The sequence below is a fragment of the Heptranchias perlo genome, chromosome 14 (genome assembly GCF_035084215.1).
Source record: "Heptranchias perlo isolate sHepPer1 chromosome 14, sHepPer1.hap1, whole genome shotgun sequence".
Taxonomy (NCBI): Eukaryota; Metazoa; Chordata; class Chondrichthyes; order Hexanchiformes; family Hexanchidae; genus Heptranchias; species Heptranchias perlo.
In genome coordinates, this window is record NC_090338.1 from 35,153,306 (window position 1) to 35,172,220 (window position 18,915).

General features: G+C 47.2%; 1 protein-coding gene across 1 annotated transcript in view; it reads left to right on the forward strand.

Moving 5' to 3' along the window:
* The window catches only part of spock1 (SPARC (osteonectin), cwcv and kazal like domains proteoglycan 1), a 480,071-nt gene that overhangs the window by 336,496 nt on the left and 124,660 nt on the right, over window positions 1-18,915 (forward strand). The window lies entirely within an intron of this gene.

Genomic DNA, 18,915 nt, shown 5'->3' on the forward strand with positions numbered 1-18,915 from the left:
CCATACTTATTCAAGTGCCAATTAATTTTGTCCTGGATTGTCGTCTCTAAAAGTTTCCCCACCACCGATGTTAGGCTGACTGGCCTGTAGTTACTAGGTTTATCCCTCTCCCCTTATTTGGACAGGGGTGTAACATTTGCAATCCTCCAGTCATCTGGCACCACCCCCATATCTAAGGAGGATTGGAAGATTATGGCCAGAGCCTCCGCAATTTCCACCCTTACTTCCCTCAGCAACCTTGGATCCATCCCATCTGGACCGAGTGATTTTTTTTACTTTGAGTGCTGCCAATCTTTTAAGTACCTCCCTTTTATCTATTTTTAAACCTATCCAATTTCTCTACTACCTCCTTCTTTACTGTGACGTTGGCAGCATCCTCTTCTCTAGAGAAGACCGATGGAAAGTATTCATTTAGTACCTCATCCATGCCCTCTGCCTCCATAAGAAGATCTAATTTTTGATTCCTAATCGGCCCCACCCCTCCTTTGACTATCCTATTACTATTTATATGTTTATAAAAGACTTTTGGGTTCCCTTTTATGTTACCCGCCAATCGATTCTCATACACTCTCCTTGCCCCTCTTATTTCTTTTTACAGTTGTCCCCTGTACTTTTTGTATTCAGCTTGGTTCTCTACTGAATTATGAACCTGACATTTATCATAAGCCTCCTTTTCCTATTTCATTATAATCTCTATATCTTTAGTCATCCAGGGAGCTCTAGCTTTGGGTGTCTTTCATTTCCCCCTCGTGGTTTTCTTCAACCATGCTTTTGGTTCCTCATTCTAGGCTCTATAATTCCCTCCTCTTGTTGTCCATGTCCTTCATATCTCTTTCCTCCATATTGCAAAGCACCCTGAGATGTCTTCCTGCACATGAGCAGCACTGTGTAAATCCAAGTTGTTGTTATAACAGTAGTTTATAGGATGTACCTTGTGTGCTGATTTATTTTCAGTTTTTAAAATTCAATAAGTAAAGAATTCATAATTTAACATGTACATCGGAAGAAAATGTCTGAAAAATTGAAGAAATGTGCAAAAAATGCCTTGAGTACTGGATATATATACGGTAAATGGATTACAAATGCCCCTATCTACACCTCATTCGCTTTGCTCAGATATCTCTTGATATTCTCTATCTCTCTCTGTTTCTGTGTTTGTTCTTGTTTTCATGCTGTGCCATATTAAAAAGCAATGTGATAAGTATTTTAAATTAGCCAACAAAATTGTTTAGGAAACACAGCAGTGTAAAATCCCATCAATTAGTGAGATTTCACATTTTCTGCCCATATCTAGCTTTGCTCTCATTAAGAGAATCCTTGTAGATCTGGGAATGCTGTTTTCTCTACTAAATGCCTTACAGTGAGAATTAATATTTTATGTTAATATATGGTAATGCTAGAAGCCAAGATAAATTCTATTTGTTTGTGCATTTGAGCAGTAACTATGGCTGCCAACTCTGGTTGGAGGTATTCCTGGAGGTTTGATCATGCAACATCCGGTCACGTATCGTTTGACCACGTGACGTCTGCGAATGTTATTGCATTTATCTTATGAAGGTTGGGCCCCCTGGAGTTGAGTATCTTTTCTTGTGGTTTTGGGTCAGTAGCCGTTGTGCGCGAAGTTTTGAGAACCAGGAAACAACGTGCAAGCAGGCGAAGAAGGGAAACCAAAGGTGAGGGGAGGGATTTGCAGGGCGGAAACCGGAAGTGGGAGGAACTTCAATTTCACTAGTAAGTAATAGTAACTCAATGATATTGTACCGATAACTAATAGTAATACTGCTAACAGTCAGATGCCCCTGATAATCAACAGTAATACAATATACTGATAGTGTATATGTAATAGATGTGTAACACCCCGATATCCCACCTGTAACTAATAATCCTATAACCTGTTGATATTTACCTTGTAACTAGAACCAGAATCCCCCTGCACCACATGGGCTCCTCAGTCAATGGCCCCATCTCTCTCCCTATCTCCTTGGACTCTGATTTGGACTCAGACTCAGTGTGATGGTGACGACTGTGAACTGGGAGCCTCAGTCAGAACTGATCTACACTTAAACTTCACATGTCAAAACCGGCCGGTGCAGACGAACCTGAACTAAACCAATAGATTACACCAAATGCAGTGAGCTTGGAGGTTGGAGGACTTCTCACAGGGCACATCGTCCTAAACTCAGCTGAGCAACATTTCTAAACCAGTCCCTGGGCTCAGGCTCAATAAAGGGAGAGTATTCATAGAATGATAGAAATTACAGCATAGGAGGGGACCATTCCGGCCCCCTGTGCCTGTTCTGACGGTCTCTCCTGTAACCCCATTTCCCCCCATCTCTTTTTATATCCCTCCTTTTCAAATATTAATCCCGTTCCCTTTTAAATGTTGCTCTAGTCTCTGCCTCAATAGCCACTAGTGGTGAAATATCCCATAGTCTAATAGCCCTTCCTTCTCCCTTTCGCCTTTGTTCTAATAATGAGAATCCTCATTCTCTGTCCTGTTGTTCCCCATTCACAAACTGTGGAAACAAACACTATTTACCCACAGAAAAGTCCCCAGGTTTCACTCACCTTTTTAATGGCTGCTCCTCGCTCTGTGCTGCTCTCACTCACCAAGTTGCTGCTGCCCCTGGCTTTGCAGGAAATGCTGGGCCTCACCCCCACCCAATCCCCAATGCCCATTCCCCTGGAGTCCCAGCCTTCCTTTCTCCCCATGCCTGAGCCCCAATCCCCCTGGCCCCCATTCCCCAGTCTCCCTCTCTCCCATTCCCCAAACCCTCATCCCAAATGCCCATTCTCCTCCTAGAGCCCCAATCTCCTGCTCTCTAGTCCCTATTCACCCTAACCCACACCTCCCCGTTCCATCTCTCTTTATCTCTCTCTCTCTCTCTTTTCTCCACCCCCCACCCCCCACCCCACCCCCCACCCCCCCCCCCCCCAATCCCGGCTTCCTCCAGACTCCTGGCACCTAGCTGGTTCAGTTTTCAGTCATTCCTAAGCAGATGCCGACCCTCTACTGTAGCCGGGGCGGGAAGGTGATGTCACCGAGCCAGAGGCTTCTTTGTGGCAGCAGCCAGTGATGTCATGGAGCAGGGGAGGGGGGTAATTTAAAGCGCAAAGTTTTCCCGGGACATTCATGCCCCATTCTCAGAAACTCCCAGGCAATCCGGGAGAGCTGGCAACCCTAAAAAATAAGAGGAATGCATCCAAATTACTTAATATAACACTGGCCAGTTGAGTTTAATTGAATATAGATTCATAATTCTATTTCACCCTCTTCTTTGTAATTCCAAGTTCATTCAATTAGCCAAAATTGCATTTCAAATACACAGTAAAACCATTTTATCAGATTCGATTTCTTTCAACCTTCATAAAGTCTATATTCATAATATTCATAACAGACTGAAATTAGATTTATATTAACTTTTAAATTGAAAATTTGCAGGGCTATGGGGAAAGAGCAGGGGAGTGGGACAAATTGGATAGCTCGATCAAAAAGCCAGTACAGGCACGATGTGCCGAAAGGCCTCCTTCTGTACTATATGATTCTATAATAATCAAGTTTCAAATTGAAAGGATTATTCCATTGAAGATATTTTCCGAGAACTGTCTTCCTTATTCAAGAAGATGTTTACAGTGATACATGTCTATTACAACTACATGACCACCTTTATGGCTAACTCAATTAAGCTGCAGTGGGTTAGCAGCATGGATATGAGTTTCAATCCAGCCCAAACTGATGGGACAAAAGTCTCCTCTGTTGCTTGGCTACATGAATCCTATATGTAATAAGTTTGAGCAGCGTCAACTTGCTTCCAAGCTGCATGAGCCCTTGGGACAAAAGTGCCCGTGGTTCGGCATTAAATTGGCGATCTCACTTTGAGGAGTTGGTGGAGGAAATGAAAAATGCTGTGCTTGTACAGTACAGGGTTTTTTTTTAGTGTTGAGATAAGGTGTGCTGTTGTGTAGAGTAGAGGAGCTTCACTCTGCGCCTAACCTGTGCTACACCCGACCTGCAATACTTGATCCGGAAACTAGGGGCATGATTTTAACTTGGAAAAATGGGTGGGGTGGGGGGGTCAGTAAATTTTTAAAAATCTAAAACCCGCCTCCAACCCGCCAATTTCCGGTTTTAACGGAGGTGGGAGGAGGGGCGGGCGAACAATCCGCTCTTAGGAGGTGGGTTGGTTACTAAAAGCTTCTGAGGAGGCTGTGGGCAACCATTTTAACAAATTTTTTGTTTTTAACTCCTGGGGGCCGGGATTCCCGGGCTTTCTACTTCACAACTTGTGGGCCCGGCAGAGCAGGAGTGCTTCCCCCAGGCCCGACAAGCCTACCTGCAGCGAATCCCACCCCCCATGATCTCCGACCTCCCCCACGATTTCCGAGCCCCCTTCACGATCTCCAACCCTCCGAGAGCCCCCTGATGACCCCTGATGACTGAGCTCCCCGATGACTATGCCCCCCCCGATGACTATGCCCCCCCAATGACTATGCCCCCCCCCCCGACGAGTATGGCCCCCCCGACGACTATGCCCCCCCCGACGACTATGCCCCCCCAATGACTATGCCCCCCCGAAGACTGAGCACCCCGATGTCTATGTCCTCCGATGACTATGCCCCCACCCCCGATGACTATGCCCCACCCCCGATGACTATGCCTCCCCCCCCCCCCCCCCCGATGACTATGCACCCCGGATGACTATGCACCCTCGATGACTGGCTGAACCCACCCCTGATGACTGACTGGGCCCCCCACAATGACTGAGCCCACCCCAATGACTGAGCCCCCCCCCCAACTCAGACTTATCTGCTCGCATCCTCTTCCTTCCTCTTCTCCTGTCTGACTGAGAGCCAGCCTGTCAGTCAGGCTGGCCTGTCGGGGGGGAAACCGTCCAAAAAAATAAAAGACATCCTTACGTCAAAATCATAAGGTTTCCTGTCAGGTATTCCACCACCCCAACCCCCCCTCCCGGATCCCCGATAAAATCATGCCCTAGCCACATAAAAGGTTGTTACACATGGGATTGGGGGTAATATATTAGAGGATTGGTCAAAGGACAGAAAACAGAGAGTAGGAATAAATGGGTCATTCTCAGGCTGTAACTAGTGGGGTGCCACGAGGATCAGTGCTTGGGCCTCAGCTATTTACAATCTATATTAATGACTTAGATGAAAGGACTGAGTGTAATGTATCCATGTTTGCTGACGATACAAAGCTAGGTGGGAAAATAAGCTGTGAGAAGGACACAAAGAGCCTGCAAAGCGATATGAACAGATTAATTGAGTGGGCAAGAAGGTGGCAGATGGAGTATAATGTGGGGAAATGTGAGGTTATTCATTTTGGTAGGAAGAATAGAAAAACAGAATATTTTTTAAATGGTGAGAAACTATTAAATGTTGATGTTCAGAGACACTTGGGTGTCCTCATGCAAGAAACACAAAAAGTTAGTATGCAAGTACAGCAGGCAATTAGGAAAGCAAATGGCATGTTGGCAAGGGGGTTGGAGTACAAGAGTAAGGAAGTCTTACTACAGTTGTACAGAGCTTTAGTGAGACCTCACCTGGAATACTTTATATAGTTTTGGTCTCCTTATCTAAGGAAGGATATACTTGCTTTGGAAGTGGTACAAAGAAGGTTCACTAGATTAATTCCTGGGATGAGAGGGTTGTCCTATGAGAAGAGGTTGAGCAGAATGGGCCTATTCTCTATGGAGTTTAGAAGAATGAGAGGTGATCTCATTGAAACATATAAGATTATGAGGGGGCTTGACAGGCTAGATGCTGAGAGATTGTTTCCCCTGGCTAGAGAGTCTAGAACTAGGGGGCATAGTCCCAGGATAAAGGGTCGGCCATTCAAGATTGAGATGAGGAGGAATTTTTTCATGCAGAGGTGTTGTGAATCTTTGGCATTCTCTACCCTAGAGGGCTGTGGATGCTGAGTCATTGAATATGTTCAAGGCTGAGATCGATAGATTTTTGGACTCTCGGGAATCAAAGGATATGGGGATCGGGCGGAAAAGTGGAGCTGAGGTCAAAGATCAGCCATTATCTGATTGAATGGTGGAGCAGGCTCGAGGGGCCGTATGGCTTATTCCTGCTCCTATTCCTTATGTTCTTAGGTGCCTGAAATGGGAAAGTGTATAGCTTCCTAAAATAGGACTATAAAAGGGATCGAAACAAGAAACAAGCGGTATTTCTTCTTTGGCTTTACTCCATATGCTAAAAGTAAGTTGTGCAATATTTTTTAAAAATACTATCTGTGTATCCCTTTAAGAAGTTTTCATCCTTGAGTATGTAATTTTTTCAGTGCCACTATAAGACAGAAACCAATTTCATCAAGTAAGAACAATGAGTTCAGAAGACAGTCTTCTGTTTCAAAAGGTGACCTACAGAGTCCTGTCCCCAATTTAGGCAATGTGTACTTTATCGAGTCTTCACCCAATTCTTGAAAGGAATTGACTAATGGCTGAAGGTATCTTACTGTTGACGACTGAGACCATTATAGATTGAAAAGCTTATCATATAAACATAAAAAGCACAGGCCAATCCAAACCTGAACTGTCCAAATATATCCAATTCAGATTTCTTCAGGTTTGGAATTTGGTTCACTGCTCATTTGTACAACATTGGAGCATCTGCAAATCTTCCACATAGAGTAACCTTTACACCTTAATCAGGCATTGTTTGCATTTGATTGTGAAGAAGAACACATAGAAGCTGATCTGCAGTAACTTCCAGCTCCATAACATTGCTTGCCTCCGCACTCACCTCAGCCTTACTGCTGCTGAAACCCTTATGTATGCCTTCATCATTTTGCTGTCACATCCTGTCCCGCACCAAGTTGTGTTCACCTATGTCCTTGCTGATTCCCCAGCCCTCTGTGGACTCGCCCACTCTATCTCTCCAAACTCCTCTCCATATCCCCCTGAACACAGTTCTTTACATTCTGGCTTTTCTTTTTACTGTTTCAATTTGCTTTTACTGTACGTGTTTCATGTGCTCTTCATAGATTCATAGAAAGTTACAGCACAGAGGAGGCCATTCGGCCCATTGTGTCTGTGCAGGCTGAAAAAGAGCTATCCAGTCGAGTCCCACTTTCCAGCTCTTGCTCTGTAGCCTTATAGATTACGGCACTTCAGGTGCACATCTAAGTACTTTTTAAATGCATTGAGGGTTTCTGCCTCTGCCACCCTTTCAGGCAGTGAGTTCCAGACCCCCACCACCCTCTGGGTGAAAAAAATTTTCCTCATCTCCCCTCTAATCCTTCTACCAATCACTTTAAATCTATGCCCCCTAGTTATTGAACCCTCTGCTAAGGGAAATAGGTCCTTCCTATCCACTCTATCTCGGCCCCTCATAATTTCATATGCCTCAATTAAATCGCCCCTCAGCCTCCTCTGTTCAAATGAAAGCAACCCCAGTCTATCCAATCTTTCCTTATAGCTAAAATTCTCCAGTCTTAGCAACATCCTCGTAAATCTCCTCTGTACCCTCCCTAGTGCAATTACATCCTTCCTGCAATGTGGTGACCAGAACCGTACGCAGTACTCAAGCTGTGGCCTAACTAGTGTTTTATACAGTTCTAGGATAACCTCCCTGCTCTTATATTCTATGCCTCGGCTAATAAAGGAAGGTATCCCGTATGCCTTCTTAACCACCGTATCTACCTGTCCTGCTACCTTCAGGGATCCGTGGACATACACTCCAAGGTCCCCATGTTCCTCTATACCACTCAGTATCCTCCCATTTATTGTGTACTCCCTTGCCTTGTTTGTCCTCCCCAAATGCATTACCTCACACTTCTCCGGATTGAATTCCATTTGCCACTTTTCTGCCCATCTGACCAGTCCATTGATATCTTCCTGCAGTCTACAGCTTTCCTCTTCACCATCAACCACACGGCCAATTTTTGTATCATCTGCAAACATCTTAACCATGCCCCCTACATTTACATCTAAATCATTAATATACACCACAAAGAGCAAGGGTCCGAGTGCTGAGGCCTGTGGAACTCCACTGGAAACAGTCTTCCAGTCATAGAAACACGAGTTGACCATTACCCTTTGCTTCTTGCCACTGAACCAATTTTGGATCCAACTAGCCACTTTCCCTTGGATCCCATGGGATTTTACTTTTCTGACCAGTCAAAAGCCTTGCTAAAATCCATGTACACTACATCAAACTTGCTACCCTCATCGACCCTCCTTGTTAGCTCCTCAAAAAATTCAATCAAGTTAGTCAGACACAACTTGCCCTTAACAAATCCATGCTGATTGACCTTCATTAATCCGTGCCTTTCTAAATGACAATTAATATTGTCCCTCAGAATTGTTTCCAATAATTTGCCCACCACCGAGGTTAGATTGACTGGCCTGTAATTACTAGGTCTATTCTTTTTTCCCTTTTTTAAACAACGGTACAACATTAGTAGTCCTCCAATCCTCCGGCACCACGCCTGTAGCCAGAGAAGGTTGGAAAATAATGATCAGAGCCTCCACTATTTCCTCCCTTGCTTCTCTTAACAGCCTGGGATACATTTCATCTGGGTCTGATGATTTATCTACTTTCAAAGATGCTAATCCCTTAATATTTCCTCCCTCACTATGTTTATCCCATCCAATATTTCACATTCCTCCTTCTCAACTACAATGTCCCCCTCTTTTGTGAAGACCGAAGCAAAGTATTCATTAAGAATCATACCCCCGTCTTCCGCCTCCACACATAGGTTACCTTTTTGCTCTCTAATAGAGAGCAAAAAGGTAACCTATTCTTTCCTTACTTCAAATTACTTTCCAGGCAGGAGGATACCATCATATTTCAGAAAAACCACCTCATCGATTCCTCCTTAGAAATTTTGTGTTGTGAACCAAAGCGTCCCCTTTTCATCTTTTTATCTGTAAAATACTGAAACCAAGCCATCCCATGACCATGTAGAAATCCAGACCATAAATTCCAATACTAGGATCATACTTAATGACCAGTTCAATGTGTTCCTGGATCCCAAACCCAAGTTCCCAGTGTTACAGAAGTTGGCTTTCCTTAGTTCATATTCCCAAACCTTTAGATTCATTCTGGCTTTTTGTTCATCTCCATTCCCACTACCACTATTGGCAATAGAGCTTACAGTCACCTGGGATCTACTCTCTGGAATTACCTCCTTAAACCTCTCTCCTTCTCCTCCTCTAACCCTGATTCTTCCTTCAGCCCTTATTTGGAATGAGAGCAAGGAAAGCACCATACGCTGTGAAGCTTTTAAGGAGCAATAGGCTTTTTGCCTTTTTTTTACAATGTTTATGATATCTTTTTAATTTTTTTTATTTGTTCATGGGATGTGGGCATCACTGGCAAGGCCAGCATTTATTGCACATCCCTAATTGCCCTTGAGAAGGTGGGGTGAGCCGCCTTCTTGAACCGCTGCAGTCTGTTAGGTAGGGAGTTCCAGGATTTTGACCCAGCGATGATGAAGGAACGACGATATATTTCCAAGTCGGGATGGTGTGTGACTTGGCGGGGAATGTGTAGGTGGTGGTGTTCCCATGTATCTGCTGCCGTTGTTCTTCTAGGTGATAGAGGTCGCGGGTTTGGGAGGCGGTGACGAAGAAGCCTTGGCAAGTTGCTGCAGTGCATCCTGTAGATGGTACACACTACAACCACAATACACCAGTAGTGAAGGGAGTGAATGTTTAGCGTGGTGGATGGGGTGCCAATCAAGCGGGCTGCTTTGTCCTGGATGGTATCGAGCTTCTTGAGTGTTGTTGGAGCTGCACTTATCCAGGCAAGTGGAGAGTATTCCATCACACTCCTCACTTGTGCCTTGTAGATGGTGGAAAGGCTTTCGGGAGTCAGGAGGTGAGTCACTCACCGCAGAATACCCAGCCTCTGACCTGCTTTTGTAGCCACAGTATTTATGTGGCTGGTCCAGTTAAGTTTCTGGTCAATGGTGACCCCCAGGATGTTGATGGTGAGGGATTCAGCGATGGTAATGCCGTTGAATGTCAAGGGGAGGTGGCTCGACTGTCTCTCGTTGGAGATGGTCATTGCCTGGCACTTGTCTGGCACGAAAGTTACTTGCCGCTTATCAGCCCAAGCCTGGACGTTGTCCAGGTCTTGCTGCATGCGGGCACGGACTGCTTCATTATCTGAGGGATTACGAATGGTGCTGAACACTGCAATCATCATGACCTTATGATGGATGGAAGGTCATTGATGAAGCAGCTGAAGATGGTTGGGCCTAGGACACTGCCCTGAGGGACTCCTGCAGAAATGTCCTGGGGCTGAGATGATTGGCCTCCAACAACCACTACCATCTTCCTTTGTGCTAGGTATGACTTTAGCCACTGGAGAGTTTTCCCCTTGATTCCCATTGACTTCAATTTTACCAGGGCGCTTTGGTGCCACATTCAGTCAAATGCTGCCTTGGTGTCAAGGGCAGTCATTCTCACCTCACCTCTGGAATTCAGCTCTTTTGTCTATGTTTGGACCAAGGCTGTAATGAGGTGTGGAGCCGAGTGGTCCTGGCGGAACCCAAACTGATCATCGTTGAGCAGGTTATTGGTGAGTAAGTGCTGCTTGAAAGCACTGTCGACGACACGTTCCATCACTTTGCTGATGATTGAGAGTGGACTGATGGGGCGGTAATTGGCCGGATTGGATTTGTCCTGCTTTTTGTGGACAGGACATACCTGGGCAATTTTCCACATTGTCGGGTAGACGCTAGTCTTGTAACTGTACTGGAACAGTTTGGCTAGAGGTGCGGCTGATTCTGGAGTACAAGGCTTCAGCACTACAGCCGGGATTTTGTCGGGGCCCATAGCCTTTGTTGTATCCAGTGCACTCAACCGTTTCTTGATATCACGTGGATTGAATTGAATTGGCTGAAGACTGGCTACTGTGATGGTGGGGATATCGGGAGGAGGCCAAGATGGATCATCCACTCGGCACTTCTGCTGAAGATAGTTGCAAACGCTTCAGCCTTGTCTTTTGCACTCATGTGCTGGACTCTGCCATCATTGAGGATGGGGATGTTCACAGAGCCTCCTCCTCCTGTTAGTTGTTTAATTGTGCACTACTATTCACGACTGGATTTGGCAGGACTGCAGAGCTTTGGTTGTGGAATCGCTTAGCTCTGTCTATAGCATGTTGGTTCCACTGTTTGCCATGCATGTAGTCCTGTGTTGTAGCTTCACCAGGTTGGCTCCTCATTGTATCAGGATTGATCCCCTGGCTTGTTGGTGATGGTAGAGTGAGGAATATGCCGGGCCATGAGGTTACAGATTGTGCTGGAATACAATTCTGCTGATGGCCCACAGCGCCTCATTGATGCCCAGTTTTGAGCTGCTAGATCTCTTCTGAATCGATCCCATTTAGCACGTTGGTAGTGCCACATATGTTGGATGGTATCCTCATTGTGAAGACGAGACTTCGTCTCCACAAGGACTGTGCGGTGGTCACTCCTACCAATACTGTCTTGGACAGATGCATCTATGACAGGTGGATTGGTGAGGACAAGATCAAGCAGGTTCTTCCCTTGTGTTGGTTCGCTCACCACCTGCCGCTGGCCCAGTCTGGCAGCTGTGTCCTTCAAGACTCGGCCAGCTTGGTCAGGAGTGGTGCTACCGAGCCACTCTTGGTGATGGACATTGAAGTCCCCCACCCAGAGTACATTCTGTGCCCTTGCTACCCTCAGTGCTTCCTCCAAGTGGTGCTCAACATGGAGGAGGACTGATTCATCAGCTGAGGGAGGGCGGTAGGTGGTAATCAGCAGGAGGTTTCCTTGCCCATGTTTGGCCTGATGCCATGAGGTTTCATGGATTCCGAAGTCAATGTTGAGGACTCCCGTTCCATTCCCTCCTGACTGTACATCACCGTACGGCCATCTCTAGTGGGTCTGACCTGCTGGTAGGACAGGACGTACCCAGGGATGGTAATGGAAGAGTCTGGGATGTTGGCTGAAAGGTATGATTCTGTGAGTATGGCTATGTCAGGCTGTTTCTTGACTAGTCTGTGGGACAGCTCTCCCAATTTTGGCACAAATCCCCAGATGTTAGTGAGGAGGACTTTGTAGGGTCAACTGGGTTTGGTTTGCCTTTGTTGTGTCTGGTGCCTAGTGGTCTGACACCGGGTGGTCAGTCTGGTTTTATTGTTTTTAATATTGTGCTGTTTATATAGGGCACTTTTCCATTTTTCTGAATTTTTAAAATTAATTTTTTGAGGAATTGTTGAGGGACTTTTTTTTTGCTCGTTTTGTTTGTTACATCAAACGCAGTATTTCATGTTTGAGGTGGCACCAGATGAAAGCATGACAGGGAGCATGCCAAGAAGATGAGTAAGCACTTACCCGTATCTGCAGACTTGGCACACCACCTACCAATGACAGCAGTCCACTGCCTCAGCTTGCTACAGGTCAGCAGAGAGCCAACTGAAGAACTTTACCACTGCAACGACTTGTAACATAGGGACAATGCTGCCAGTGGTTGTCACGGTCACTGCCCTGTGGCACATTCTCAGCTTGCACTGCTAATGTGATGCATTAAGTAGGTCAGCATGACGAGCACTTCCATCTCCTGTCCCAGTGAACAGCATGAAACAGTGACTGCACTGCTGCATTTCCCAGAGTACAAGGTGATTGCCAAATGCCAACTTAAAGGGCATTCTGTATGCTAATAAATGAGCATGAGTGTGGCAAGGCTTTCAATTGTAAATTCCAGCTTGAATGAGTGCCGTGCTGCAGTGTGGGCATGCATGAGATTAATGAAAGAGTGGTAACGTATGAGCGCTGAGCACGGACAAGCAGTAAATGTGGAACAGGTGACATTTTGTGACAGACAATGAGTTGAGGAAAGCGGACCTGAGCGGGGAATAAAAGAGACACGGAGAGTGGACCTGAGCGGGGAATAAAAGAGACACGGAGAGTGGACCTGAGCGGGGAATAAAAGAGACACGGAGAGTGGACCTGAGCGGGGAATAAAAGAGACGCTGAGAGTGGACCTGAGCGGGGAATAAAAGAGACGCTGAGAGTGGACCTGAGCGGGGAATAAAAGAGACGCTGAGAGCGGACCTGAGCGGGGAATAAAAGAGACACGGAGAGTGGACCTGAGCGGGGAATAAAAGAGACGCTGAGAGTGGACCTGAGCGGGGAATAAAAGAGACGCTGAGAGTGGACCTGAGCGGGGAATAAAAGAGGCACGGAGAGCGGACCTGAGCGGGGAATAAAAGGGACACGGAGAGCGGACCTGAGCGGGGAATAAAAGGGACACGGAGAGCGGACCTGAGCGGGGAATAAAAGAGACACGGAGAGTGGACCTGAGCGGGGAGTAAAAGAATCGCTGAGAATGGACCTGAGCGGGGAATAAAAGAGACACGGAGAGTGGACCTGAGCGGGGAATAAAAGAGACACGGAGAGTGGACCTGAGCGGGGAATAAAAGAGACACGGAGAGTGGACCTGAGCAGGGAATAAAAGAGACACGGAGAGTGGACCTGAGCGGGGAATAAAAGAGACGCTGAGAGTGGACCTGAGCGCGGAATAAAAGAGACACGGAGAGTGGACCTGAGCGGGGAATAAAAGGGACACGGAGAGCGGACCTGAGCGGGGAATAAAAGGGACACGGAGAGTGGACCTGAGCGGGGAGTAAAAGAGACGCTGAGAGTGGACCTGAGCGGGGAATAAAAGGGACACGGAGAGTGGACTTGAGCGGGGAGTAAAAGAGACACGGAGAGCGGACCTGAGCGGGGAGTAAAAGAGACGCTGAGAGTGGACTTGAGCGGGGAGTAAAAGAGACACGGAGAGTGGACCTGAGCAGGGAATAAAACAAACGCTGAGAGTGGACCTGAGCGGGGAATAAAAGAGACGCTGAGAGTAAACCTGAGCGGGGAGTAAAAGAGACACGGAGAGTGGACCTCAGCGGGGAATAAAAGAGACACGGAGAGTGGACCTGAGCGGGGAATAAAAGAGACACGGAGAGTGGACCTGAGCGGGGAATAAAAGGGACACGGAGAGCGGACCTGAGCGGGGAATAAAAGGGACACGGAGAGTGGACTTGAGCGGGGAGTAAAAGAGACACGGAGAGCGGACCTGAGCGGGGAGTAAAAGAGACGCTGAGAGTGGACCTGAGCGGGGAGTAAAAGAGACGCTGAGAGTGGACCTGAGCGGGGCATAAAAGAGACGCTGAGAGCGGACCTGAGCGGGGAGTAAAAGAGACGCTGAGAGTGGACCTGAGCGGGGAGTAAAAGAGACGCTGAGAGTGGACCTCAGCGGGGAGTAAAAGAGACGCTGAGAGTGGACCTGAGCGGGGAATAAAAGGGACACGGAGAGTAGACTTGAGCGGGGAGTAAAAGAGACACGGAGAGCGGACCTGAGCGGGGAATAAAAGAGACACGGAGAGTGGACCTGAGCGGGGAGTAAAAGAGACGCTGAGAGTGGACCTGAGCGGGGAATAAAAGAGACGCTGAGAGTGGACCTGAGCGGGGAATAAAAAAGACGCTGAGAGTGGACCTGAGCGGGGAATAAAAGAGACACGGAGAGTGGGCCTGAGCGGGGAATAAAAGAGACACGGAGAGTGGACCTGAGCGGGGAATAAAAGAGACACGGAGAGTGGGCCTGAGCGGGGAATAAAAGAGACACGGAGAGTGGGCCTGAGCGGGGAATAAAAGAGACACGGAGAGTGGACCTGAGCGCGGAATAAAAGAGACGCTGAGAGTGGACCTGAGCGGGGAATAAAAGAGACACGGAGAGTGGGCCTGAGCGGGGAATAAAAGAGACACGGAGAGTGGACCTGAGCGGGGAGTAAAAGAGACACGGAGAGTGGACCTGAGCGGGGAATAAAAGAGACACGGAGAGTGGGCCTGAGCGGGGAATAAAAGAGACACGGAGAGTGGACCTGAGCGGGGAATAAGAGAGACACGGAAAGTGGACCTGAGCGGGGAATAAAAGAGACGCTGAGAGTGGACCTGAGCGGGGAATAAAAGAGACGCTGAGAGTGGACCTGAGCGGGGAATAAAAGAGACACGGAGAGTGGGCCTGAGCGGGGAATAAAAGAGACACGGAGAGTGGGCCTGAGCGGGGAATAAAGGAGACACGGAGAGTGAACCTGAGCGGGGAATAAAAGAGACACGGAGAGTGGGCCTGAGCGGGGAATAAAGGAGACACGGAGAGTGAACCTGAGCGGGGAATAAAAGAGACGCTGAGAGTGGACCTGAGCGGGGAATAAAAGAGACGCGGAGAGTGGACCTGAGCGGGGAATAAAAGAGACACGGAGAGTGGACCTGAGTGGGGAATAAAAGAGACACGGAGAGTGGACCTGAGCGGGGAATAAAAGAGACACGGAGAGTGGACCTGAGTGGGGAATAAAAGAGACACGGAGAGTGGACCTGAGCGGGGAGTAAAAAAGACGCTGAGTGGTGAAAAAAAAATGAAGATAAAGACAAAAAGTGATGCCATGGAGGAGCGCCGAAGGTAAGTCAGTGGGAGTATTTAGTTTATTGGTAAGTGTTTTTAGTGGTTATTGTGTTTAGCCGTTAGAGTCTTTAGTAGTGGTTAGTATTTTTAATGGTTAGTCTGTTCGTGTTAGTTAAAAAAGCCTTGAAGCTAAACAAACACTTAAAAAGAGTGGGAAACCAGAGCCATTGAACAAACCCAGGGAAAATCTCAAAAGGTGATGTGATAGTCAGCACAGAGCGGGGAGCGGCGGAACCTGAGGAAATTAATTTACTATAGACACTCAATGTTATATTGGATAACCCCTGAAACCAGGCCGGAGGTTGCGGTGCGCGATTAACCTGCGCCCAGGCGTTGAGATGCAAGCAGCATGTAACATTCGTGCTGCCTGGTAATTTCCCTGATTGCTGCGAACAGCCAGACCTACCTGCGCTGTTGAGTGGCTGCTCACCAGCAGGGGGTCCCGATATTACGAGTGGCTCGCACCATTTCGGAGCAGCCTGCACCTCTGATTTGCAAAATATAAAATACAGGTCCGCACAGAGTCTGAATGGAGAGCAGACATCGCACATGTGAAGCACAGATGCAGGTTCCGTCCCTTCTCAACAAACTGTTGAGTTATTTAAAACATGGAATAAAGATTGCGCACTACTAAATCCCACATCCTCCAATCTGCACGCCAGACATCACCAATCTGTCGATCTGAGATTGTACCAGGCCTGCAAGGGAACGTGCAGCAAGGTTCTCTGCTGATGCACTAGAGGCCTTGGTGCAAGAGGTGGACAGAAGGAAGGACATCCTATATCCACAGCGGGGCAAGATGCCCTCCAGACACACATTCCCGAGGCAGTAGGAGCTGAAGTCAATGCCAGGCGTATACCGCCACGTACATGGATGCCGTGCAGGAAGAAGTTCAATGCTTTGACACAAGTGGTCAAGGTGAGTGAGGTCAACTATCAAGTGGCATCTCCTAGCCTGCACCACTGCACCACCAGCCGCATCCACTGCTCCACGCACTACACCCTCATCACCCACATACCAGCAAACTCTTTCAAACAGTACTCAACTCTTCCAATCAGATGCTTCCTCTCACCCTCACACATTACCACTGTTGCAAGCTGCATACCCACAACTCACAGGTCACACACACTGGCAGCTATTCAACCATGACAGCCACATCACCCAAACATCCTACAGGACACTCACCGACACACGTCCCGCTTTCTTGCGGGAGAAAGTGGCTTTGTGGAACATGAACCTGCTGTCCTCTCTCAGGATGACAGCATTACCGTCCCACCCCTACCACTCTGCCAGTGCCCTCGCTGTTGCCTGTCAGCTAGCCAACCAACTCCCTGTAGAGTGTTGAAACTTTATTGTAGATACATAGGAAGATAGGAATGGGAATAGGCCATTTAGCCCCTCGAGCCTGTTCCGCCATTCAGTGAGATCATGGCTGATCTGTGACCTAGCTCCTTATACCTGCCTTAGCCCCATATCACTTAATACCTTTGGTCAACAAAAATCTATCATCTTAGATTTAAAATAAACAGTTGAGCTAGCATCAACTGCCATCTGCGGAAGAGCGTTCCGAACCTCTACAACTCTTTGCGTGTAGAAGCGTTTCCTAACTTCACTCCTGAAAGTCCTGGCTCTAATTTTTAGGCTATGTGCCATAGTCCTAGTATTCAAGTATAGGAGACCTCCAAAAACAGGTACAAGTGCATCAGCAGCCAAAAACAATAATCCAGCAACTAACCTGAAAATTCTGCATGATCCCTTTAAACAGTGGGGGACCTTCCATGTTTAAGACCTTTTCAGCTATGCATCTGTCCCTTTAAATCTGTATTGCACACTGATCTGACGCATATTCTCCCTACTGTACATGGCGCTGGCGTTTGTTATCTGCATGTGGGCGAACGCATTTACCAAGATGGCGTCCAGTGCATACCACGCTGGAAGTGTGTGCATGCATTCCAGACACCATTTTGTAGCACCTACAAAACGGACGCGATGCTGCCGAACTTGAAGCCCTCTATCTTTGACTATAAACTATGAAAAAAATAGTTAAATAAATCAATATTCAGAATAACTAATTACTAATTAATTCAAAATCAAGCTAAAATCTGTCTACCAAATATAATCTAGACCCTAAGCGTTTCTATTAGTTTTAGATTTAAATTAATACTAAGAAATAAAAAATTAATAAAAACTAGAAACGGCTATGTGGGTTGTGTGTCGAGACTGTGGTATGTGGGAGTTTGTGGACACCAAGGCTGTCCTGGATTGCCACAACTGCAAGAAATGCCTCTGCCTTGAGTCACTGCAGCTCAGAGTCATTGAGCTGGAGTGCGATTTAGAGACACTCTGACACATAGCTCAGCAGGGAAAGGGGAACCAAGGGGAGGTAGAGAAGGAGGTCCTGCAGACACTGGTCCTATCCAACAGATACAATGTACTTTCTACCTGTGAGGATAAGGATGCGGGGTGGACAGCCAGAATGCTAACCATGGCACCGTGGAATAGGAAGCAGTCCAAGGAGGGAGGAAAGAGCAGAATAAAAGGGTTGTAGTCAAAGGGGATTCTGTCATTAGGAGGATAGATAGCGTCCTCCGCAGTCGCGACCAAGAGTCCAGAAGGGTGTGTTGCCTATCTGGTGCAAGGGTAAAGGATATCTTGGAGCAACTGGAGAGGAACTTGGAAAGGGAGGGGGAAGATCCAGTTGTCGTGGTCCATGTTGGGACCAACGACATAGGGAAGAAAAGGGAGGAGGTCCTGCTAAGAGAATATTAAAAGTTAGGAACAAAATTAAAAAGTAGGACCTCACGGGTGGTAATCTTGGGATTACTGCCCGAGCCACATGCTAATTGGCACAGGGATAGACAGATCAGGAAGGTGAACATGTGGCTGAAAGACTGGTGTGGGAAGGAGGGGTTCCATTTCATGGGACACCAGCACCAGTACTGGGACAGGAAGGAGCTCCACCGTTGGGACAGGCTCCACCTGAACTGGAATGGGACCAGTGTCCTAGTAGAAAGGATAAATAGGGCTGTCAATAGGACTTTAAACTAGTAAGACTGGGGGAGGGATCTGAGGAAGAGAACATGGGGTAAATTTTAACCCCTAAGAATGGGTGGATTGGGGGCAGGTGGGTGGTTAAAATAACAGCTTTTTGGAGCGGGACAGCATCCTGGCTCCAACTCGTCCACTTCTGGGTTTAACACAGGCAGATTTGTCTGCGTGTGGACAGCTCGCAGACAGGAAGTCTCGCCCCCACTTAAAGCCGGCAGGCTAATACTTAAAAAAGGCAATGTACCTCAGTACTTGAGGTACTTAATATTTTGTGTATTGGAAAATTAAAATGAATTTAACCTTATCTGTTCAGGTTTCTCATTGCTTCCAATTCACGTCAGGTGAAAGCAGGTGGGAAGGGCTGGATCCATGAGGTGAGTGCTTTTATTGCACTGTTTGTGGGTGCAGAGGA